We start from the raw sequence: 24,750 nt of genomic DNA on the forward strand, positions 1-24,750 counted from the left end.
AGATGGAAGAAGATTTGCCAGAGAAACTGAACTGATTTCATTTACCTTATGGTGTTAGATGGATAGAAATATGAGCAACACTATTTAGCCGTCTGGTAGATGCCATTCCCTTCCTGAACCTTTCATCTCTCTCCATTTTAAATGGTATTAATCCTGCAGTTCAAATCTACTAGGGAGGATATTTCTGGTGCAGGCTTGCATCTAGAATATATGGAGAAAGATGGGATAGAGTAAGCAGCCGGGTGCTTTTGTGCTGGCTTGTGTGTGGGAAGCTGGAGTAATGTGATCCTGTCTCAGCTCTAGCCTTCCATGCAGTATCTGTAACATTGGGTTTTGTCCATGACCTTCTTTCACTCTGGGGTTAGGAAATTTATTCAGAGATAGGGAGGATTTTTGCCTGTCAAATGTAACTCGTTCCCCTTCTTCCCCCTTCTTCCACTGCCTTGTATGCTTGCACTATGTGTTTCAGTAAATGTCTGTGTTTAAGGTACACACTTGAATGGGAAGTCCTGCAAAGTGCAGGAATAATTTTCTTACCTTGAAAAGAGAGAACTGATTTTTTTTTTTAATTTGTCCTTTAGAAATGTCTTGTGGTGATAGAGTTTGGTAGGCAAGTCCATTTTGCCAGGGTGAAAAGTGCCTGCCCAAGGAATACCCATCTATGAGCCACCCACAGTATTTTTAAATGAGAGGTTTTGGTAAGGGGTGTGCAACTGGGAATTGCATATTGAAGCTGTAAACTAGTGAGATCAGTCTTAAATAGCAGCCTTCACAGACTCATTGTAAAATGTGGGACTTTGAACTTAAAGTATCTGTTTCATGATATGTGGTGTATGACATTAAAATAACAAGTGTTCTTTACTCTATGATTTTATATTTACAGCTTTGGAGATGATTATATGAATAAAGCAAGAACCCTGAACATCAAGTGTTGAGCTTTTAAACTTGATTAGATAGACTTAATTTTGTATTTTAAAAGACAGATTTACTAATGGAAAACAGGTCTCATTAAAATAAGAATTCTGGTAGAATTGTTACAGTATATTAACAGAGCTACAGATTTTGTGAAATAGTAAAATATGGTATTTTTTTTAGAGGTACCAGCTAATACCTTGATCCTGCAACCTTTATTCAGTATATAGGGGACTCCTGTCATGAAATAAACTGGATTTAAACAAAGGGGGGGTCTACATATTAGTAGATAAAAATACCAGCAAACAAAGTGGATAAGTTCAGATCTGTACTTTCTTTTGTTCTGGTGAGCCACCTGCTTGTAGCTCTGTGTGTGTGAAATAAGAGAATGGAGAATATTATCTACTTTTTATTCAGGATGGGACCTTGACATTATCCATTTCTTTATCTAAAGGCCTTGTTACCCACTACTTTTTAGGTGACTCCTGGAGCTATTAACCCCTGGATTGTCCACACATTAACATCTGAACCTAGTGTTAAGCAAGCGTTAGGCAGCTTAAAGTTACGCTACACCAGGGTAGGTTTATCACTGATCCTTGTTATGTACTCAGTTCCATTAATGTATGGGCATTCCCCACAGATGAGCTGCCTAAGTTGTGGTCTTTCAGCATCCCAGGATGCAGTATCCTCTCCCACATCCTCCATTTCTGTGTGGATAAACTCTACTGCCTAGGGGGTGGTTCTGGCACCAAGCCAACTCCCTCTCCTGCCCATGAGGGTGTGACTTTCCCATTCTCAGGTGTGCAATCCCATGGAAACAGTCTGCAGAGCACATGGCAGCTAGGCAGGTCACAGGGCATGGATGGGTCCAGGAATGGGGTCTAGGATGGGGAGGAGGGAGAACAAGGTAAGGGGCCAAATCAGATTTCCATGAGCTGGGGCTTTCTCCCTGGGGCAGTACTTGGTGACGCCCCTTCACACACTTGTTTTGAACCTCTGACTAGCACTCCCATCCCTTTTCTTTTATTAATTGCCCAATAATTAGGGACAATAAAAAGGTCCAGGGGCTCCCTTAAAATTGTTTTCAGTCACTGCTTCTGCCCCCAGCCACTCCAAAAAGTACAACCAGCACTCCCACATCCAAATCCTAAATTCCTGTCTGCCTAAGTAGGGAAAGCCATGGTTGGATCTAATCCACGATTCGCACAATTGTGCCTCCTGCTATGCCATGTGTTGAGGGCCACCCAGCTGTGGGGGCACTGTGATTTCATAGCCTCAGGAGTGTGTGAAACCCCTGGTGCTGGGGGTTTGCAGCTGCCGTAATCCTGCAGCCCTGGGTGTTTCAAGCACCCCAAGAGAAGCCATGCTGCTGGCTGCCAGGACTCGGCTAAGTCCAGATGTCTAGTGTCTGCTTTTGTGGGATTCTTGGTCTCTGTCCTGTCGGGACTCGGGGTGGGTAGCTTCTGGTTTGAGCGTCCCTCTCAGCTGTGGGACTCCTAGCCCCAGCTGGGCATGGTGTACATCTGTGGGTGGGACCTCCCAGCTCCCACTACATGTGCACATTAAAGCTCGGTAGTAAACAACTATAAAGTTAGTACACATTTTCAAGATCTGACTTTATAGTTGGGTGGAGCTTTTTATGGCATGGTAACTACTTCGTATGAATAGCTGGTTTCCAGGTAATTGTGCAGTTAACCAGTAACGTTTAGAGGAGACATAAGACACAGCACGGGCTTGGATGAAGTGGTTAGTAAAACAGAGATGCAGGTGTAAAATTCTGTTACCTGCCTGGGACCCTTCTACTTCTACCCCCCTCCTAGTCACAACTATAGAGTAGAATCTTTCATTTATTTTTTTGTAATGTCTGATGTTCCTTTGATGTCCATTTTAAAATCTGTCTGGTGTCTGGATGTCATTTGATGCTAGAGGTTTTATAGACATACCCTTGAATTGTTGCTTTGTTTCCAGCTTTCTGCTGCAGTTGTGGTATTTCTTGCAGGTGATTATAGCTAAGTACAGTATTAGCACAGTTTGACGTTTGTTTCATTTAGGACTTCCTTGATGATAAGATCACCACCAAGTTGACAGAGGTGGCCATGGACAGATCTTAATGAATTTTTAAAAAGAGAGAATCGCTAAATCATGAATGCTTGTAAATTAAAATACAGGTCGCACATTAGGCAGGAGAACTGAATGATGTCTCATGCAAAGATTATTACTGTACTTACATTACACCCGTAGGTGAGTGTGGCACTTTCTAGACATGTAAGATGACAGATGTTTGTACCCAGATGGACTTTATGCTTTCCAGGAGAGAGACCTGCACTCCTAGCCTGGTGCTTGGATTCATGCAAGTGACTTCCCAAGGTTTCTATGTAAAAACGGGGGCTGCCTGCATACATCTTATTTCAGGGCATAGGTTGTAGCCCTAATCATATCTGCAAAGGCACAGGTCTGCACACCTCACATCCAACTTCAGTGTTGGGATCAAAGAGGAAACAAAACTTGCTGAAAAAGAGATACTGAATAGAACAAGATTTTCTGAGCATATAACTGTAATTGGCTCATACTTCAGATTTCTTAATACTCAATTCTTTTACATTTTGGGGTTCTTGTTTAGAATCCCTGTTTTTTGTGTCATAGCTGTTTGACCTGTGTCTAGCTATCATATTTTTGTAGCTTGTTTTTTCTCCTGTATGTCATTTTAACCATTGCCTGCATTGTTATTTTATAACTCCTGTTTTTCGTTTGTTACCCTTTTCAAAAATATTGGCCACCACATTTTTTTAAATCTTTGAAAGACCTTTATATTACTCAGCAGTACATCAAACACTCAATAGTTTTGTAATGCATCACAGTTGGTTTTGAATCTTCCAGCAGAAAACAGGGCCGTTGGCATAATCTGAGGCTCCTATTTATTAGGGCTGTATGAAACTTTGGTCGCTGATTTGATTCGGTGGAGATTTCAGCCTGATGGTGGCCTAATCTCTAAATTCAAATTGAATGAGGAGACGCTTGAATTTCTCCGAATCAAATCGGAACCCTCTGAATTGACTTGGAGAGATTTGATGATTCATACATAGACACAGCTTTAAATGTTTTTTTCTACATACCTCAAGGTACTAGGTGGCTTGTGAATGTTGGGGCAGATGCTCCCACAGTAGCACTGGGGGAGGGCCCCCATGCAGTCGGTGGCGGACCCCCCCCCCCAGCTCAGTGACTGGTGCCTCCTGGGTCTGGGGGAGCACCTGGGGTCCCCCTGTGGCTGATTGCCAAGCTGGGGAGGGGTGGGGCCGGGGGCTCTCCCATGCGCTTGGCAGTGGACCTGGAAGTACTTCCAGTTCATTTCCTGTTCCCCCCGCGCTCCTGTAGGATGCCTCGTTATTGCAGTGTTCATGAGCCGTGCCTGGTACCTTGAGGTATATAGGAAAAATGTTTAAAGCTGCGTCTATGGCTGAATCGCTGATTCTCTGGATCAGCATCGAATTTTTAGATTCGGCTGAATGGAATCAAAACAGTGATCCGAATCGGTGAATCAAATCACTGTCCCCTGATTCAGGCTGAATCTGAATCGAATATGGCCCGTTTCTCGCATCCCATCTATTTATGCTTTAACTGGCACCTACGTAGCAATAGAACTAACAGGTCCTGCTGAAAGATGCTAACTTTTCCAACCCTAGTTGGATTAAATCCCAGATTTAAACTTGCTTCTCTCCTCCAACACATTTTTCCTTAGTGTGGAACATCCATTGCATCCTCTTGTCTGTGCTAGCATCAACTGGATGATCTTGTGTAGTTACTTCCAGCCCCATTTTCCTATAATCTTTTCCTATGATTATCTTGTTAGTTCTTTCTTGATTTTGCAGCACTGGAAGAACAGGCTCCTGGGCGTTCTTTAAGACAGCCTTCTCATTAATGACATTCAGTTCAATAAACCTTTATATCCCCTAAGTTGATTTCAAAACACTCTTCAAATGTTTCTGTTTTGTTAGTTTGAATTAAGAATGCCCAAGTAAAATTTGGACGAACCCTCATCTCTTTGCACAACTACTTAAGTATTGCAGAATACTTTATTAATAGTAATTCACTCCATGTAAGCTAAGGAAAATATATATATAAAAAAGAAGCTGTAAATGTAATTATGTTGAGGATTATTTGACACTCTTCTTCATTCACAGTGGAAGTGCCTAGGGGATCAGTGTTTTGGAGGCAAGTAACAAAGAGTTTTCATGAAAACTGGAGTTGAATTACTCACTGAGCCCTGTGTGATTCCACTAGGTTATAGTCTAGAGCAGGGATGATCAAGATCTGGTCCTGTCATTCATCCCATGGGACTAGAAATTTGGCAGGGTAGTGAGTGATGGCAGTGTTAATTGCTGTGGCTCCAGGCATAACAATTACTGCTGCCATCACTTGTCCTGCTGCCAAATTTATTGACCTGTGGGGAGATCTTTGGATCAGATCCAGAGCAGCAGGGCTGGAAACTGGGGAGGGAGGAGGGGTGGCAGCTGCTGTGGCTCTAGGAGCCACAGCAATTAACATTGTTACTGCCAAATTCCAGCTCTGCGGGCCACATGACGCAATCCTGCACTTCAGATGTGACCTGTGGACTGGCCTCATGCCTTTCATCTGGCCCTTGGGGCCCTGAACTTCTTGAGGTAGGGGCTGTCATTTTACTCTGCCTGCACAGTACCTAGCATAATGGCGCCCTGGTCCAAGACTGGGGTTCCTAGGTTGCATTGTTGCAGGACAGAAAGCAGCTTCTTTTCCAGAAAGGATTAATTCCCCCAATGCTAGGAGCATAGAGTAGTAATTTATTGGGTAGCTTTCATTAGAAGATGAAAATGAATTAAGAGTCTTGAATCAGAATTGAATGGAATTTAGAATGTAAAGTAACAGACGTACACACGTTATTGTTTCCTATCTGTGGGTTGTTTGTCTGTTAATTGTAAGCTGCTCTGGGTATAAGCCTAGATTTGGAAAGCCGGGCCAGAAGTTGCATCTGGGGAGGTGGAGGAGTAACATCGCCTGGCCTGAGGACTGCAGGTCCGGTAATGCCTGGAGCTGAGGGTAGGAACTATGGGGATGGAGGAGGTGCCTGCTAGTCCCAGGTTATACCTGAAACTGTGCCCTGCTGGGTCTTGATGGTGTGCTTGGACTGTCTATGGTGGGGCAGCCCCAGTGAAAGGCGAGGATGGGGTGCTGAGAAGCCTGAGCCCCCACTGCCTTGTGGGTCATCCTTTAGAGGGGAAAGGCGTGGGGCCACAGTCCACTGGCAGGGACCTTAGGCCTACAGAGAGTAAAATAGGGTCAGAGTCTGACCCAGTGAGGGGCCAAGGGGTCAAGGCCCACTGAGTCGGGCCTGAGGCCAGAGTGGGCCAGAAGCCAAGTGCAGCCCAATGAGAGGCCGAAGGAGTAAGGAGAATGTGATGCCATCTGCAAGGCATGGGATGGTTCAGAGCCATATGATTGGTCCAGTACACCAGCGCTGCAAATGGGGCAGGCTCCCAGATTTGACGTTACCATTTCACATCAAAGGCGTGTTAGGAGAGTGCAGGGCAGACTGCCCTAAATGGAGGAGGCATTGATCTCTTTGGGTGCCTGGGACCCCCCCAGACCCCCCCACCCCTCCTTATTATACATAGTATCTTTGAATTGAAAGCATACAGAAGTTAAGCCATGTAACTGTTGATCCAAATTTAGATGCCTGACTCATATTTTCTTAGTAGGGAAATATGGACACGTGAGTAGGGACCTACCTAAGTTGCCATGAGATAATCATTTTTTTTGCAGCCTGCTTATGGTGCACAGTGCCAATTTTGCAGGCAGTTCACTGTGGCCTCACTCCTCACCACTGATTAGTGGAGGGGCCCAGCAACCCCTCCTCTTGCTGCTGATTGGCAGAGAATACCCTCATTTAGTCTATGTCACTACCACTTTCTTTGTCCTGCCCATTGCTGCTGATTGATGGAGAATGCCTGCACTCCGTCTATATCAGTACCACATTTTGTTTTGTTCATTTTGCAGGAAGTCACGGCCAGTGCTGGTGATGATTGTGGCTATCGTGGACAATGCTGTTTTCCATAGTTTCTGTGAAACCACGATTTAGATAGGTCTGTACATATGAGAAGCATATGTGCACGTGGGTTAAGAATGGAATATTGTCAAATTACAAGTGATTAGTCATTGCCTTGCACTTTGTATAGTATAAAAGTCTGCCATTTTGAGTTGGTAATATTTTTTATCCAACTTGTATTGATGTGAATGGCTGTGCAAGGTGCAAAGCAGTGGAGAATCTGGCTTCATGTAGTCTTGTTTTTCACTTATGCTAAGAAATTTATATACAAATAACTTCTTAAATTATTAAAAGTGAAAGGATTTCATAAAGTCCATTTTCTCGTCACAATCTATTGTCTTTTCAATCTTGCATTTTTCTCAATATGGATAATGAAAACTATTTACAGTCCATTTCACTTCTAGGTTCCTCTTGTTGGAAAGCTTAGTTATACATTCTTTTTAAAGGCCAGAGTATTAATTTAAATTTAAAAAAAAAGAGAGATCTGTGGAAACTGCTGTTTCTCTTATGTTTTATAAAGAATCACTTTTATAGAATTTTAACAAGAGATGAAATTTGAGTATCCCTTTAGATTTCATAGATTTCATAGACATCAGGGCTGGAAGGGACTGCGGGAGATCATTGAGTCCAGCCCCCTGCCCAAAGGGCAGGAAGTCAGCTGGGGTCATAGGATCCCAGCAAGATAAGCATCCAATTTACTTTTGAAGGTGTTCAATGTAGGTGCTTGAACCACCTCTGCTGGCAGACTGTTCCAGACCTTGGGGGCTCAGACAGTAAAGAAATTCTTCCTTATGTCCAGCCTGAAACAGTCTTGCAGGAGTTTATGATTGTTCGACCTAGTCATCCCTTGGGGCGCTCTGGTGAACAAACGTTCCCCCAGATTCTGGTGGTCACCCCGATAAACTTATAGGTGGCCATCAGATCACCCCTGAGCCTACGCTTTTCCAGGCTAAAGAGTCCCGTGTCTCTCAGCCTGTCATCGTAAGATCTGTTTTCCTGACCTCTGACCATGCGCGTGGCTCTCCTCTGGACTCTCTCAAGCTTCTCCACATCCTTTTTGAATTGTGGATCCCAAAACTGGACGCAGTACTCCAGCTGCGGCCTCACCAAGGCCGAGTACAAGGAGAGAATGACGTCCCGGGATTTGCTCGAGAAGCATCTATGGATGCGAGCCAGCGTTTTGGTCGCTTTATTAGCCGCAGCATTGCAGGCTCATGTTCATCTTGTGGTCAATGATGACCCCCAAGACTCTTTCTTCTGTAGTGCTATCCAACATAGCGCTGCCAAGCCTAAAAGGATGCTGCAGGTTTTTCCTCCCAAGGTGGAGAACCTTGCATTTTTCAGGTGTTGAACACCATCAGGTTCTCATCTGCCCATTTGCTGAGCTTGTCCAGGTCAGCCTGGATCACCCGCCTATCTTCTGGCATGGATGCTTTGCCCCAAAGTTTGGTGTCATCGGCGAACTTGGCCAGTCCACTCCTGACTCCAGTGTCCGCATCATTAATGAAGATGTTGAACAGGATGGGTCCAAGGACAGAGCCTTGAGGGACCCCACTGGTCACAGGGCACCACGATGAGTGACTGCCATCGATTACAACCCTCTGGGTCCGACCACGAAGCCAATTTCCCAGCCAGCGGATCGTGGTGGAGCCAAGGCCACAACTGGGCAGTTTGGCCAAGAGGTGATCATGGGATACCAGATCAAAAGCTTTTTTGAAGTCAAGATATATGACATCAATCTCTTCTCCCTCGTCCAGGTGATAGGTCACCTGGTCCTAGAAGGAAATGAGATTGGTCAAACAAGACCTACCTGCAACAAACCCATGCTGACTATCCCTTAGGATGTTAGGCTGGGCCAGTCCCTCAAGGATGGCCTCCTTAATAAACTTTTCTAAGATCTTCCCCAGGATAGAAGTCAGGCTAATGGGCCAGTAGTTAGCCGGATCCACTCTCCTCCCTTTCTTGAAGATTGGCACCGCATTGGCCTTCTTCCAGTCTTCGGGCAGTACACCAGAGCGCCAGGAGTTTTCAGAGATCCGTGCCAGGGGCTGGGCTATGACGCTCGCCAGCTCCTTGAGTACCCTGGGGTGCAGATTGTCAGGGCCGGCTGACTTGAAGGTATCCAGCTTCTCAAGGTGTTCCTTCACGAGGTCAGCATTTATGGAGGGTAGGGGATCCCCATCACCCGGATCTCCCTGTCCCATAGCAGGCATGGGCGTCCCATGGGACTGATGAAAAACTGACACAAAGTACCTATTTAATAAGTTGGCTTTTTCCTGGGTGTCAGTTGTCAGTTGCCCCATCTGGTTTAGCAGGGGTCCAACATTGCCCTTGCTTTTCCTCCGGCTCCCCACATATCTGAAAAAGGACTTTTTGTCATCCTTGATGCTTGAAGCTAGTTGGAGTTCAGTTGCAGCCTTGGCTTTCCTGGTTTGCTCCCTGCAGGACCGGACCAGCGCAGAATAATCCTCCTTGGAGGTGAATCCCGTCCTCCATCCTTTGTAGGCTTTCCTTTTTAGCCGCAGGAGGTCCACTAGGTCCCTGGAGAGCCAGGAGGGTTGCTGTGCCTTCTTGCTGCCTTTCCTCCGTGTTGGAATAGATTTAGCTTGTGCCCTGAGGATCGCTTCCTTGAGAAGCAACCACTCTTCTTGAACTCCCATCTCCCTGGGGTCATGGTCCCTGAGGACCTGACCGACAAGCCTCTTGAGCTTGTCAAAGTCGGCTTTTCTGAAGTCAAGGACTTCTGTGTTGCTGATTGCCTTGCCAGCTTTACGGCGGATGGTGAAGGTGATCAGCTTGTGGTCGCTGTCACCCAGCTTCCCATCGATCACTAGGTTGCCGATTAGGTTGTCCCCCGTAGCCAGTACCAGGTCGAGCAGTGCTTTGCCTCTCGTTGCCCCATAGACTTCTTGAGTCAGGTAGAGGTCATCCACGCACGAGAGAAAGCTTTGCGCCTGCTCAGATTTTGCTGAGTGATCTTTCCACGAGATGTCCGGGTAATTGAAGTCACCCATGACAACCAAGGTCCTGGAGCAAGCGACCTCAGTCAGTTCCCGGGCGAACTCCTGGTCAAGCTCAGGACTTTGAGTGGGAGGTCTGTAGTAGACTCCCACCGTTGTGTCCCCTGTGCCATATTCCCCACGAATTTTTACCCAGAGGGTCTCTAGCTGTCTATGCTGGTCACCAACATCAGCTTGCAGGGACATGTAGCTTTCCTTCACATAGAGAGCTACACCCCTGCCCCTTTTGTCAACACGATTCCTCCTGTACAGTGTATAGCCCTCTATACCCGTGGTCCAGTCATGGGTGGAGTTCCACCAGGTCTCCGTTATCCCAATGACGTCATAATTCTTTGCACTGAGCAGGAGGACGAGCTCCTCCTGCTTGTTGCCCAGGCTCCTGGGATTAGTGTACAGGGAGGCAAGTGTCCCCTTGGGAGCTCTTGCCTTGCCCACAGATTGTGCCAGGGCTGGGGCAGGGGTGGGCTCCCTTAGGTGCCTTGGTCTGCTGGCTTTGCAAGGGTTGCTCAGCGGGCCAGCAGTGGCAATAGTCCCCCCGTTCCCCAGCGAGCTTAGTTTAAAGCCCAGTGGAGCAGGTCAGCCAGCCTGGCTGAGAAGAGCCTCCTCCCCAGGGGAGAGAGGTGGAGGCCATCTCTTCCCAGCAGCTCGCTGCCTCTCTCGCCAAAGAGCGGGCTGTGGTCATGGAAGCCAAAGCCTTCCTTATGACACCAGCTCTGCAGTCTTTGGTTCACTGCGTGGATCCTCCTCTCCCTCCTCAGCCCATAGCCCGAGACTGGGAGGATCGATGAAAACACCACCTGAGCTCCCAGACCCCTAAGCCCTGCTCCCAAATCCCTGTAGCACCTCATGACCTGGCTGGGGGTGCTCCGAGCCGTGTCATTGGTGCCCACGTGAATAAGGAGCATGGGGTAGTGGTCTGTGGGCCGGAGGAGCTCTGGGATCCTCTCCGCAATGTCTTGGATGCGGGCCCCCGGGAAGCAGCAGACTTCCCGGGCTAAGGGATCGGGGTGGCAGATTACCCCCTCAGTCCCCTGCAGGATGGAGTCTCCAACAACAAACACCTTTCGTTTTGTCTTGGGGAGAGCGGGGGCGGTAGCTGTGGTTGAACCTGGGTTGCCTGCGGGAGCTGGCAACTGAGCAGGCTCTGCTGGGGCTGCAAGAGGTGCGAACCTGTCGCTAAGCTCCGGCGAGGGAGGGGCCTTGGTGCGGCGGGCCTTCGGGCCCTTGACCACCTTGGTCCATGCCCCTGACTGGGCAGAGCGGGAGGTCCCAAGAGTCCTCCTTAGTCCTGGAGGGAGACGGTGCTCTACCCTGCGGCTCCCGGGGGAGAAGGGCCTGGCAGTAGGAGTCTATCTCCTGGTCGCAGTCCCTGATGGCACACAGTTTCTGAACTGTGGCCTGGAGCTCCTCCAGTTGGCGCGCCAGAGACCCCAGTAGGGAGCAGACCCCTCAAGGGGAGGTGGCCATGCTCCCGGGCCCCAGAGCCTGAAAAAGGGACAGGCAGCCCCCGCAGCCAAGAGCCAGGGGCTCCGTCTGCGTGGAGCCCAGAATCATGGGCTCTGTCTGGGTGGCTGTCTCTGAGGTGCCCAATGGGGGGGCCGCAGAGCCCGAGGGGACCCGAGGGGTGCGGCGCGTGCCCATCCGTGTCATGCCTCTGATAGGCTGGCTACGGCTGGGACTGACTACTCTGGGGTGTTCACAGGCAGGGTCTCGTGCCCTTCTGCACGAACTCTGCGCTAACTCGAGCGCCTGTTTATGCAGCCTGTTCGTGCGGCTCCGGTCGCGTGGCTCCCTGGGGGGCTGGGCCAAGTAGGGGCCTGGGCTGGGGCTTGACCCGGCCTGGCTCCACGCAGCCACCTCCTCCCAGGAAGCGAGGAGTTAACCCCTTCCCACCATGAGCCCGCTTACCTCCGGCTGTGCTGGGGGTCAGCAGGGGGCTCTGCGGCTGCTGAGGGGATGTCTGGGGGGCTTCAGGGGAGCAGGGGCGCACCGGGCTTCACCCGTGCGTCTCTCACCGCTCCGGAGCCTAACTGAGCTTTTTTCCCTGTTTGGCAGCCCTTTTAAACTGCGCACATGGCCAGTGGGCCTGCCGTCGGGGAAAGCTGATTTCTCAGGCCAGGGCGGGCCCTGCCCGGGATTTACATCTGAATCAAAATCTTCCCATGGGTACCGAAGCATAGGCCATTTAGTGGGATAACAGGGTGTAGCCCTGCATTTTATTTTAGATGCAGACATCCAGCAAATTCTAGAACTCTGCACCTGGTGAAACTTTGGGGAATAAAAGAATACATAAATGCAGCTGTACTTGGCTCTCCTTGGTATCTAAGCCACATCCATTACATGGGCAGAAGCAGTGGGCGAGATTTAAACTATTTTTGTGCCTTTTCAAATCTTGAGCTGCAGTAGAGGCTGGAGAGTACCATGATGCATCCTAGGAATTGCTGTACTTCCCAGAATACCTGCATAGAAGGACACCCACCCCTGGTGTGTCCTTTCTGTCCCCTGTTCTGGAGCTTACAAGAGAGTCTTACAAGTACAGGCAACCCCTGCTTAGTGCTCTTAATTGGTTCCAGAAAAACCGAGTGTTAAGCGGAACCGCGCTAAGTAAAATCCATTTCCCCATAGGAATGAATGTAAATAGAAATAATTGGTTAACGCTGCTTCTCATCACCGCTGCCTCTCCAGCCCCACGTGACAGCCCAGACCAAGGCTTCTGCTGCCCCACCCTAGGCCTCTGCCAGCCCAGGCATTGGCGTGGGCCCCATGCTCGCACTCATCCCCACACTTACTTGCTGCTTCTCGCCATCGATGCCTCTCCCTGCCCACCCACTAGCCGCTTCAGCCCTGCATGCCATCCCGGGGACCAGCGCTCCTGCTGCTTTGCTCTGGGTGCAGGCCCCTGCCAGCATGGTCCTGGGCACTGGCAGTCCTGCCTTCCCACCCTGGGTGTGAACCCCTGCCGGCCCTGGCCCCAGGTGTGGGCCCTGCGCTTGCCGCCGCCACTGCTTCTTCTCTCCCCCACCCCGCTCTCATGCCCGCCCCTCCTACTCACTGCCACTCACCCGTTTTCTGCTGCCACCACTGCTGCTTCTTCCTCCCTGTGCTGCCTTCTCTTCACTGATTCCACTGAGCGCTATAGGAAAACTGGCTGAGCGCTCAGTGAAACCGGGTATCAATTTTAAATGAGCAAAAAAATGGGATTGCCTGTATGGGGCTTTTAGAGGCCTTTTATAGTTCTCCTGTTTGGCAGAAAGGGCTGGATTGTGCATTAAGGATTTTGCCTACTAACTGGACAAAATGAACTAAATTGAGTGAGTAGAACAGGTTGATTACCAAGGGAAGTCATATTATAGAATGCATTTATTTGAACACAGTATTTGAGGAGTCACGTGATGGGGAATTAGATGAATAGCATTAAACTATATGGGCACGTGCTGGGAATCCTGTGCAGCAGCTCTTTTAAGAGGAAGGGAGAAATATCAGAGTTGGGGAGGGAATCTCCAAGATTACATCCAGAGTTGTTATGGTTATGGATCATGATTGGTCACACTGATCAAGAATCATTGCTTATCTTACAAATGAAATTTTGGTTCAGCAACAGGCTGCTAGTAAAAGCAACTCAGTATTTTAGAACAGGGTGACTTGGCTCTCTTCCTCCGAGCTGCACGCCTTCCAGAGGTGTCAGCCTTTGTATGTGTCTATCAGATTCTGCCAGTGCACTGAGACATTTCTCTCTCTGTCTCTTTCTTCCTCCCTCCCCCCCTCCACACCAAGTGATTATCTCTGTAGAACATATATTTAACCCAGGAAACTATAGCACCAAAACATGTCATTAATCAAGAGAGCATAAGGGTCTTATTTTAGGAGATCAGCTCCCAGGAATGCCACCTAGGGTGGAAAGAGAGGCAGTAAGTACTTTTTGTAGAAACTGTAGTCTGAGTACAACATTAATGCCATGAGAGTGACTACTTCAGTAAAAGGCCCTGACATATTTACTTCTGGGCATCTGGCTTAACATATATCTTCTTACCAATGCAGAGTTCCAGGTAGAAATGCTTATTATTTTGAAAAAATGAAATGAGAGAGAACTTAGTGAAGATATCGATGTGTGGGGGGGGGAGGAGCTGGGGGAGAGAGAAGGATTAGCTGAAAATTCTTATAAGAACATATTTGGGGGGTGTTGTTAATTTTTGTTTTCAGTAACAAAAGTATTGGTGGTATTTTGTAATTGTTATTTATATAGAGAGTGCATGGCTAGAATGGTGTAGGTGGAGTCCTGGGCTGATGATGATGACCAGTGACAGTGTAAATATGTTTTAAGTTACAGTGCCCTCATTGGGAAGGACTTCAACAGAAGGGATTCTTTGCCTTCACCACAGCATCAGTTAATATTTCAAATTGATTTATTTCACAGGTGCTTGCTTCATCCATTGCTTGCTTCATCCAGGATATTCTTTCAGGGGCTGATTCAAGTACTTCCTGTTCTGAGAAATTTTATTGTCATTTTGTAGTGAAAATAGATTCCAACTAAGTTGCCCAGTGCTGTTATTAGTTGTAGAGGAAGATATTTTTTCTTTGATTCAATGAGCCAGTGTTACTCATTAAAGTTCAGAAGAACTTTGTTCCTCAGCCTTTGCTTTGGATTTGTGCCCTTACCAATTCTACTGAAGTACTAAGACTTTTTCTGGTAGAATTGGCTAACAGGGAGGAGGATGTGGCAAGATATTGAGCTGTGACAGAAGTTTAATGCAGCTAGACAAGAATCAGAGTGGTTAGTTATTATTACAGGATTGCACTGTTGATTAGGAATTCCCGTGGATACAGCTCTGATTGTGTATTCGTAGTTACTCCTGTTTGGGCCGGCAGCTAAGGAAATGGGTATTGTTTTTTTTCTGAGTGATTCCAGAAAGTAATTTTAGGTAGTTGCTTTTTTGTCCTGCTGCCACTTGTATGGCATGGGTCACACGTTCTCACCCTCATGTGGAGGAATGGCTTGATATGTCTTCAGTTTCCTGATAACATTCAGCTATTTTTCCATTTTGATTGATCCAGAACCTGTCTTTAGATGTGTTTCTCCATGTGCAGCAGTGACTGTGGTATGGATAAAAGTGAATGCGACTCTATCTCAATCCAGTGAAGACCTGAGAGTGATGTTTGTAGAGTGTGGAAAGGTTATATTGGCCTTTCAGGAAATGTATGTTCTCTGTTTATCAGTTGAATTTGCTGCTGTAACCTGGATGTGTTTTTCTTTCCTGTCTCTCTGATCATGAGTCTGAATCCTTTTTCTTGGATTCAAACATGGCTATTATGAAGCCTTTATTTAAAATTATCTCTTTATAATTTTGTGTATATGGGGCTGGACTGTTTTGTTATCATTGCTTCATTTCCTCACTGCCTGACTAACATTTCCTGCATATATGTGCTTTCCTTTAGCAAAATAATTTTAAAACAACTTGTCATGCACTCGGGTCTTAAAATCTTGATCCTAGTGCATTTTTTAAAAAGATAGATTTTGTTGTGCAGCCAAATATATTTTCCTTTCTTTTAAAGTAGGTTCTTCCCTGCTTTTGTCTCATTTTAGTGGCCTTGGGGTACCTGTACTTGATTCATTTGAGAAATCCTAATGAATTTTGGGATCTCATCCAGTCTTTGCTAATAGATAGATGCGTGAGTCCATTTTGGATCAAATTTCAGTGTGATCTGTATGGGGAAACCCCAGATGTCTGCACAATAATCTCAGGCATCCCAATTATTACACTAGTATATGCTCTAAGCACAATTTTTGTATACTTAGTGCAATGGGGCCTTAATCCTGATTGTGGGGGTCCTCAGGATGTTGCTGCTATATAAATACATTAAAGCTAGATATTCTTGCTGGATTAGTATCCCGATGAGGTTATTGTTTTTTACTGAAATAGTATTAGTCTCTTTCCAGGAGTTGCATTTGGTATTATAATCATTTTCATGAAGCAGTATCTAATGGTTGCATCTGGTTGGGAGTTGGGACTCCCGGGTTTTATTTGTAGTTCTGCCGCCAATTGTCTTTGTGACCTTGACAACCCGTAACTCCTCTGCTTTCTTTTACTCAGCTGTGTAATGGGATAGGGTTTTTTGCCTACCTCCTGTAAGAGTTGTTAAGGTTAGCATTTATGGAGCATTTTAAGAACCTTAGGTGGGAAGTGTCTTTGAAGTGCAGTGCCACATTAAAGAATTGCAGTTGAACAGTGGCTCAAATATGCACAAAACTAAAATTAGAAATATAGGCAGAGGCTAAAAAAATGAACCAGAATGGAAAATGGGATAGGCTGAACTGTTTGTTATATTACTTCTAGATTCCTTTGTCTCTTTATGTTGCCTATACTGTGAGTCTTAGGATCTGTTCACATGTCTATCAAGCATTGGGCAAAGAATAAGTTGAAATAATATTGGTAATGCTGTATGTTAGGGTGCTACATATATGCGGAGCACGTAATCCTAGGCATCACTCAAGCATTGTGTAGTTGGAAAACTACTCCATCTGTTTGTAGCAGATAGTGAATGAAGGAGAGGGTCTGGAGTATTGCTAAATTAGTATTCTGTTTGTTGATGCTTTTGGGAGTTAGCAATGACAAGATTCTATTGATCATTCATTGGCGAGGATGCATTTGTGAGAGAAGAGGTGATGGGGACAGTTAGTGCATTACTGTCACTCCTAGCTAGTAGAAGATACTTTTATTAGCCACTCATCTTGGTTCAAAGAAATGTCTTCCCTTCCTGTACATGCCAAGCAGAGTTTTTTGAGCTTATGTGTAGGGGTTGTCATTTTGATGTTCCTTTATATTTTCAATAAACAATGGCTTTTTTAAATTGGTGAGAATAAGGCAGTAATGACTTGCACCATGAACAGATGTGGGAACCCCCTGCCCCATAGCCCCTGGATGAGCCACCCGTGGTTGTGCCTTGCCGTGCCTTGCCCGGAGAGTGCCTGCCCCTATCCCTTCCTGAGTCCCAGCCCCATTCCCTCTCTTACTGCTCTCCAAGCTGCCGGGCTGTGTATTAGCAGATATGGCTGGTTAATAATCGGTCATCAGTATTAGGCAGAAAAATCTTATTGGTACATCCCTAATGAACAGTGCCTATGAGAGTTGAAAGCCCAGTTCTGTTAGTTGCTTTGAAAAAATATCAGTCCATACCAGCTTCTAATCTAAACCAAGACTTAATTAGTATTTTCTTAAGGGATGGGTGTACAAGTAATTTACAGTGGGGTGAAAGGGAATGGGGCACAGAGCTATTGAGGTGGAGTAAATTTAGTTTGTGTATGCTTTTACCTTATGTTAAATAAAAGCTAAACCATAGTACTTAAGCTCTGAATAAAAGAGCAACTAAAGTTTAGTCTCCACTTACTGCAGGGAAAGGAAGATATATATGGGCAGTTAACACGGGGCAACTGATGTGGGGTAAAGCCAAACCTGTTTCACCTTGTAGCAGGTAGTTAGTTTGTCCAAACCCTTAACTTACTTTCTGACCCTGTAGCATGTGATGTTCAAAATGGTACTTGTGTGTTTCATAGATTCAAGACTTAAGGCCAGAATTGACCACATCTCTAAGTAAATGGTTTCAGTATGATGGTTTTTTTAAATTCTTGACTGGCATTGAGTGATTGGTCTCTCCTGCGATTTACATAAAACAAGCAAGTTTGTGGTTAACCAGGTTTTCAGTCCTCTTCAAACAAAACTTCCTTGCCTTATTGTGCATTTTTACGTCCACTTGTGTAGGGAGGAAATGGATATCTCTAATGGATATCTCACTTGATTCAAGGGCAGTTGCATGAAAATGAGCAATGACTATTTTGGCAACAAGATTCTTGTTGTTGCCATTGTTTCAGCTATGCTGGCACAAGTCATTTTGGAAGACCTAGTTTAAGCGTTATTAATGCTTTGCTCAGAGCAGGTTGAAGTGACAACTATTAAAGCTGTTGCTGATGATAGGATTCTTTTTTATTGTCTTCTGTGGATGGAGGCTGCTTTAAAAATGGGTTGAAATGGGTCCTCCTAGGATGTTGCTGTGTTTTAGAGGATATGGGCTTCTGTAGTAGCAAAGTGATCAGCAGGGATCCTGGTTTTCTCTGATTTAAAAACTGCAAATTCTCTGATTAAAAACCCAAAATCCATGATAAAAATTAAAGGCCCCCCACAGCCCCTTGCAGTGTTGCTGGTGCCCTGCACTCCCCCCCAGCCTCAACAGCTCTCCTGATGCCCCTCGCAACAGCCCCCCAGACCCACAGACACTGACACCCACCCCAGCAGGTAAGTGTGTGTGGGGGGAAGGGGTGGGGCAGGGTGGGAGAAAGGGAAGGTGCTGGGGGAGTAGCTCAAGAAGGAGGGGACTGTGCCCCTTTGCCCATTCCCAGGAGCAGGGCCAGGGAGTGAGGGCAGGGGTGCTACTCTGTGGGCCACATGCCTGCAGCTGGCCAGCCCGACAGGAGGTTTGCACATGGAGGCTGCCACTGCAGCTCTGCCACCGTACCCTGCACCACCATCCCAGGGCCATCTGAATGGCTTTGTGGGCAAGCGGCGCAGGGCGTGGCAGCAGCAGTGCGGTGGGAACCACCGTGTGTAGGCCGCATATGTGCTGTCTGGCTGGGGGGGGTGAAATGGGGGGTTTGCATTCAGTAGCATGCCCTGCAACCAGCTGCACGGCTCTGTGTTGGCGTCTGCATGCAGGGTGGGGGGGGCTTTGCAGGCAAGCACTGCCGCCGCGGAGCCATGCCCTTCACCCCTAGATCCTAGAGGTAAGTGGGGATTGGCGGCTGGGGGGCAGGGCTGGGGAAGATGGTTTGGGGGCTGAGGGAGCAGGAGGTGCTGCTGGCCCCAGGTGGCACATCACAGCTGGGAGCAGGACCAGAGAGTGAGGGCAGGGGTGCCCCTCTGCAGGGGGCTTTTCAGGCAAGTGATGTGGGGCACAGTGTGGTGGTGCCCACCATGTGCAGGTCGCACATATGCCACCTGGCCAGCTGCCCAGGGGAGGGGGAGAGGGAGGCTGGCATGTGGCCGGAGCACAGCTCTGTGGCTGGCTCTGCAGCCGGGGTGGGGGTGGGGGGGGCTTGGGCTCACATACGGCATTGCCGCTTACCTGGAGGCCTATTATGGCAGTGACAGTCACTGCCTCCAAAACCTCCTGCTGCTGCTGCGGAGCTCTGCCTGGAGCTGTGCGGCCAGGCAGCAGTGGCAGCATGGTGGTGGCCGGGCAGCACACAGAACATTCCCACCACCACCCCAAGCTCGCTGCTGCCTCTGGCTGCACAGCTCTGAGCATGGCTCCACGGCAGCAGCGAGAGGTTTTGGAGGCAGAGGCAGTGACCACTGGCGCGGGCAGCCGCTGCCTCTTGCTGCCCCGGAGCCATGTTTGGAGCTGTGTGGCCGGCAACAGCGGCACAACGTGATGGTGGAGCTAGGAATGGCTCTGTCACCTGGCCACCACAACTTTATGCCGTGTTGCTGCTGCCGGCCGCACAGCTCTGAGTACAGCTCTGTGGCGGCAGCAGGAGGTTTTCTACACAGCGGCCATCACCACTGGCACAGGCAGCCACACAGGTGAGCAGCAGTGGCCACCTGTGCCAGCGGTGACTGCCTCTGCCTCCATAACCTCCCGCTGCTCCCAGGGTGGTGGTGGGGATGGCTGCATGCCTCCTGGCCACCACCACGCTGCCGCTGCTGCCTGGCAGCGGGCCACACAGCTCCGGGCAGAGCTTCGCGGAGGCAGTGGCCGTCACCACCATACTGGGCCTTCAGGTAAGTGGCAGTGCTGTGTGCAAGCCCCCGCCCCACCCCGTTGCGCCGCCATCCATTGCCATGGCTGCCGAGTCGGCCATGGAGCTGTGCTCTGGCCATATGCCAGCCTCCCTCTTCCCCTCCCCTGAACAGCCAGCCGGGCGGCATGTGTGTGGCCCACATGACCGGCACCAACACACTGTGCCCCGCAGAGGGGCACCCCTGCCCTCACCCCCTGGCCCTGCCCTCTCTCTCCCCCACCAGGCAGGGCTGGACGGTTCCTGCCCTTTGTGCAGTTGGCTCCTGCAGGTTGGAGCTCTGCCAGCCGGCAAGAGCTCTTTGCAGAAGCGGAGAATCTGTGGATTTCTCTGCTGAAAAGAGAAATCTGCATTTTCTGTGATTAAAAACAGGGAATCCGTGGTTTTCTCTGTTTTTCTCTGGGAAACGGAAGACCCAGATCCCTGCTGATGAGTGGGTGAAGTGGTGAAAGAAAGAAGTGTATTGTCAGCTTTCTTTAAAAGAAGAAGGAGGATGAACTCTTAAGAAGGGGATAACAACAACTTTGCTTACTGGCTTTTGACACATGGTCATAAAGTTGGGTGCCTTGCTTGGCTGAGTGCTGATGGATTCCTGTTTGTTTTTTTCCTAATGGGTGGAGATAACTCAAGTGTGGGAATAGTGCTTTTACATGGTGACACTGCCTTATCCAGGTAAAATTCCCATGGTCAAGGAGGGGAGTATGAAAGGAGGAGGTCTTTTAGTTCTTACCGTTTCGTGGCACTCCTGTCATGATGTTGCGGAGATAAATGCAGAAACTAAGTGGTGGAGATAAATGCAAAAACTAAGGAAGCAATTTGGATGTAAACAGTCTTAAAGAAGGGAGAAAAAATGGGTACATTTTTTTTGAATTTTTTTTTTTCCCTCCTGAACAATGCTGCCAGCTATTTCCCCTGGGGGGGCATATGAGGGATCCACTCCCCACACTCTCCCTCATACCCCGAGGGCCCCCCCCCCGTCCACCTGAGCTCTGTGCTCCCTCCACCCTGCTGGGTGCAGGCTTTAATCTCCATGCTCCCGCCACTCCCAGCCCAATGCTCTGTGCTCCCGCCCAGCTTTCCTACCTGCTGCCCTGAGTGAGTGCTGCAGCAGGGACAAGATGAGAAGCGTTTGGAGGCCAAGGAAGCTAAAGCAGGTCCCTCGGTGGCTGCAGCAGTGGCAGCAGCGGCCCCACCCAGAAGCTGGGTGTGCTGGTCAGGGCTGGGGAGGGGGTCCTGCTGTGCAGGAGCATGGGAGTAAAGTGTGCGGGGTGGGCAGGATACAATTAATTTGTGGGTGTCCATGGGCTGAATGAAATTGCCTGGATCCAGCCATATTTTGCTCACCCTGATCTACTAGGTTAGGGCAGTCCAGCTTCTAAGTGGCCTAGAGGCTGCAGATCTCCCCCCAGCCACTTGCTGTGTCAGCTGCATGCTCACTAGGCTGCATGCCACATGTGCCATGTGCTATGTTGTATAGCTAGGGACCTACTTAATTTACAGTTTTGTGGATTTTGCAGAAACTGAAATTGGGCATTGCCTGTAAAATCAAAAATTTACTAAAAATAAAATGCTGGCTCCCCAGTGGAAACCAGTAGTCCTCATGGTTGCTGCAGCCCAGTCTTAATGCCTACTGGGTGGGGGGGACAGGGGAGAGTTGCTAGTGCAAAGGGGTGCATCACCCTTCCCCCCCGTCTCTTGCCACTGATTGGCTCAGAGGGCTGCCCGTTGTGGGGTCCCACCCCTCTCTGCCAGTCAGTGGTGAGGGGTCGGGCCACATGATGGGCAGCCCTCCCAGCCAATCAGTGGTGAAGGGCAGGGCCACTTTGCCTCCTCCCCCCAGCCAGTCAGCAGTGAGGGGTGGGGTTGCCACTAGCAAGATGCAAAATCAGCTCTGTGTGCTGTGAGCAGCTCACTAAACTTCCTCTCACTTGCCATGACTTAGATAGATCCCTATGTATAGCACTACATGGGCCTGCCCTCCCTGCTGCATGGAGCTCTGGGTACCCCCACTACACAGTCACAGCACCTCTGCACGCTGTCCTGTACCCCCCACCTCCCATCTCCTGCCACCCTGTGCAATGGATGCCCCCATGCTGCACCATGTTGGTGCTTTCATGCTGCGTGAAGTCCTTAGTTGTCTGCCTCCCTTTCCCCCAAGTCCTCTGGCTGCAGGCCCGTCAACCTTGGCATGCCACCCTGCCACCTTGGGGATGGGATGGGAAACAAAAGCTGGATGAAGGAGGGGTCCCTGCAGACTCCAGTGGTTGGAGCAGCAACAGGAATGATGTGGGGGAATGGTGCCCAGACCAGAAGCATAGAGGCTGCAAATTAAACTCTTGGGGATCTCATGTAGCCTGTGGGCTGCCAGTTGGACAGCCTTGTATAAGGTCACTGTTGGATTAAAATTAATCAGGAACTGGCACATTTCACGTGTCCTTTGCCTTTTCCTTCCTGTACCATTGAAATTTTCCTGAAGGACAATCTCCTCAGCTAGAATACAACTAGCAGTGGTTGTACCAGCTTCGCTCTGACTCAGCTGGTAAACAGAGCACTAGAAACTTTATTTTTTTTATTCATGGTTTTTTTCTACAGGGAAATGTTAACACTGTATTCTCTAAGCAGTGTGTGTATATGTTCGGGGGGGCAGTCATGAGGAGGAGAAGTAGGAGTTGTGTGTTCCCGTGATAATTTCAACTCCTATAAATGTGTTCACTGGTATCCGGAAGCCTACTGCATGTTGCAGACACTTCCTGCATTGTGCATGTTCTTGAACTGACAGCAGAAGACCTTTTGTTCGACCTCTTTATAAAATGATGAATATTTCAGCTTTAGAACTGTGATGCTGACTCAATTCAGATTGAACAAAAAATACTATACAAGTCTCTCTTCTTTACACTAAAATATCTTTCTCTGAGTAACTTTTCATGCTCCATTGTGCAGTGGGATCAATGAATGCTTGCACCTGAACCTAGGTAGTATGGTAAGGGACTGTACTTTTCCCTGCCCAAAGCCTTTTGCAAACACTGAAGTTTATGCATTGTTTTATACATGCACAGTATGATAGCATTGAATTAAAGGGAACAGCTTGTGCATAAAGTCACTTGTGTGCTTAACTGATTATGCCATGTTTGTAGATTATATTAATTGGGCAGATGTGTACAGTGTTTATGTGTGATATTATCTAAATGTTAATATCCTTAATGATAAGTCCAGATCCAAACAAACCATTCCATTATGCCAGGGGTGCTCTACCTGTGGGCCAGAGCACTGCCCTTGAATAAGGACCACTGGCTGGATCTGGCTCATGAACAGGCTGGGCACTTCCCATCTGGCCTGTTGGGCAAAAAAGTTGAGCACCACTGCATTATGCTGTTGATTTAAGTTTTGAAATTGCCCTTGAACAGTTGCTCCCTTGCTAAACCAACATCACTAGGAAGTCTGAAAATAACACAGCACACTGGCTTTCTTCCTAAACTAGAAAAGTGCTTTGTTTAATGTGGTAGTTACTTAACCTCTCGTATGACATCAGGGGAAATAATTTAATATCTTGAAATATACTTTCAGCATTTTGCAGTTAAGTGCTGCATCTGGATGTTACTGTTTAAACCAGATTTAGCAAGGCTCAACAACACATTCATAAATCCAACTGAATTCGTTGGCATTTGAGCACATTCACAAGTACTTGGCTGAATTGGGGCCTCAATCAATTCTAACTCCCTTCTAGTGCCATTTTATTTTTGTATTGTGGTAAGCTCCAGCAATGGATGGACCAGGACTCCATATTTCCAGGTCCTGTACAATCACAGCAAAATGCAATCCATACATGTTATTCTATAAATGCTGATTAAAATATGAAGTTTCTGTCTTGAGACCAAATTGCTGAGTTGTTTTGGGGTTTTTTTCCCCCCAGTTATGCTAACTTATTGCAGTAGCAGCCAAAATAATGTGTTTTTAGGAAGTGTCTCATGCAGAAAATGACACTTTCTCTCTTTTCTGAGAGAGCTACCTTGCAGTTTATGGACACTTTGGAAAATACCTGATCATATACCAGTTTCTCATTGAATCTTCCCATGAGTAATACAAGATGAATCATTGCCATTTTAACTTTTCTCTTTCAGCATTTAATCTGTATTGTGCTTAACCGTTCACTGTGCTTTATTTTTCTAATGACATATACTCCTCTCCTCCCAACACAAATTAAAAATGTCTAATTTATTGAGACAGGATTATCTTGCTTAGCGGGTTGTATGGACAGGTCGTTTCTCACGTCAAATGATTTAATGTCTCCTTGGAATTCTAATTAAAAATTGCTTTTGATTTTACTTTGAATATTTTTAACTTCCTTTCTGTGTGATGCTCTCTTGAAAGCAGCTTTGCTAGAACTGGGATTGTGGATTTTTCCTTCTTGTATGTCCAGTGTACTACTTCGAATGTTTTCTTACAGAGAGGTGAACACGATCCTGTAGTGCAGACCAGTAGTTCTCAGCCTTTTTTGTACCAGGACCTATTTGTAATCATTGCTGGCCAGTCCCAACCCAGTGCCCCCAACCCCCCAATATGTGGGCACAGGGTGGGTGTGTGGGGCAGGATAGGGGTATGTGGAAGGATATGCAAACAGCTCCTTGCAGGCTGGAACTCCTACAGCTAGCTGGGGAAAAGCCACGATTTTCCACTTGTTTTCTCCTTTAATGGAAAATCCATTTTTAAAGTTCGATCAGTTTTTAGAGTTTGTTCACGACCCTTTCATATATTCTTGTGACTCACTTTTGAGACATGACCCATGGGTTCAGAAATACGGTGTAGACTACCACCCTGCTTCACCAACCCTGGAAAGTTTAATGCTATGTCTGAATGCTTACTTTCCTTTTTTCAGGGTTTCAGCTTTTATTTCTTCCTGAGACATTTCAGCATAAATTCTGTATATAAACCTAGCTTCTTTTGACCAGGAGTCCTTC

General features: G+C 47.6%; 1 protein-coding gene across 2 annotated transcripts in view; it reads left to right on the forward strand.

Moving 5' to 3' along the window:
* Positions 1–24,750, forward strand: part of TULP4 (TUB like protein 4) — a 291,590-nt gene that overhangs the window by 1,045 nt on the left and 265,795 nt on the right. The window lies entirely within an intron of this gene.

Source organism: Crocodylus siamensis, chromosome 1 (genome assembly GCF_052110815.1).
Source record: "Crocodylus siamensis isolate JL-2025a chromosome 1, ASM5211081v1, whole genome shotgun sequence".
In the NCBI taxonomy this organism is placed as follows: Eukaryota; Metazoa; Chordata; order Crocodylia; family Crocodylidae; genus Crocodylus; species Crocodylus siamensis.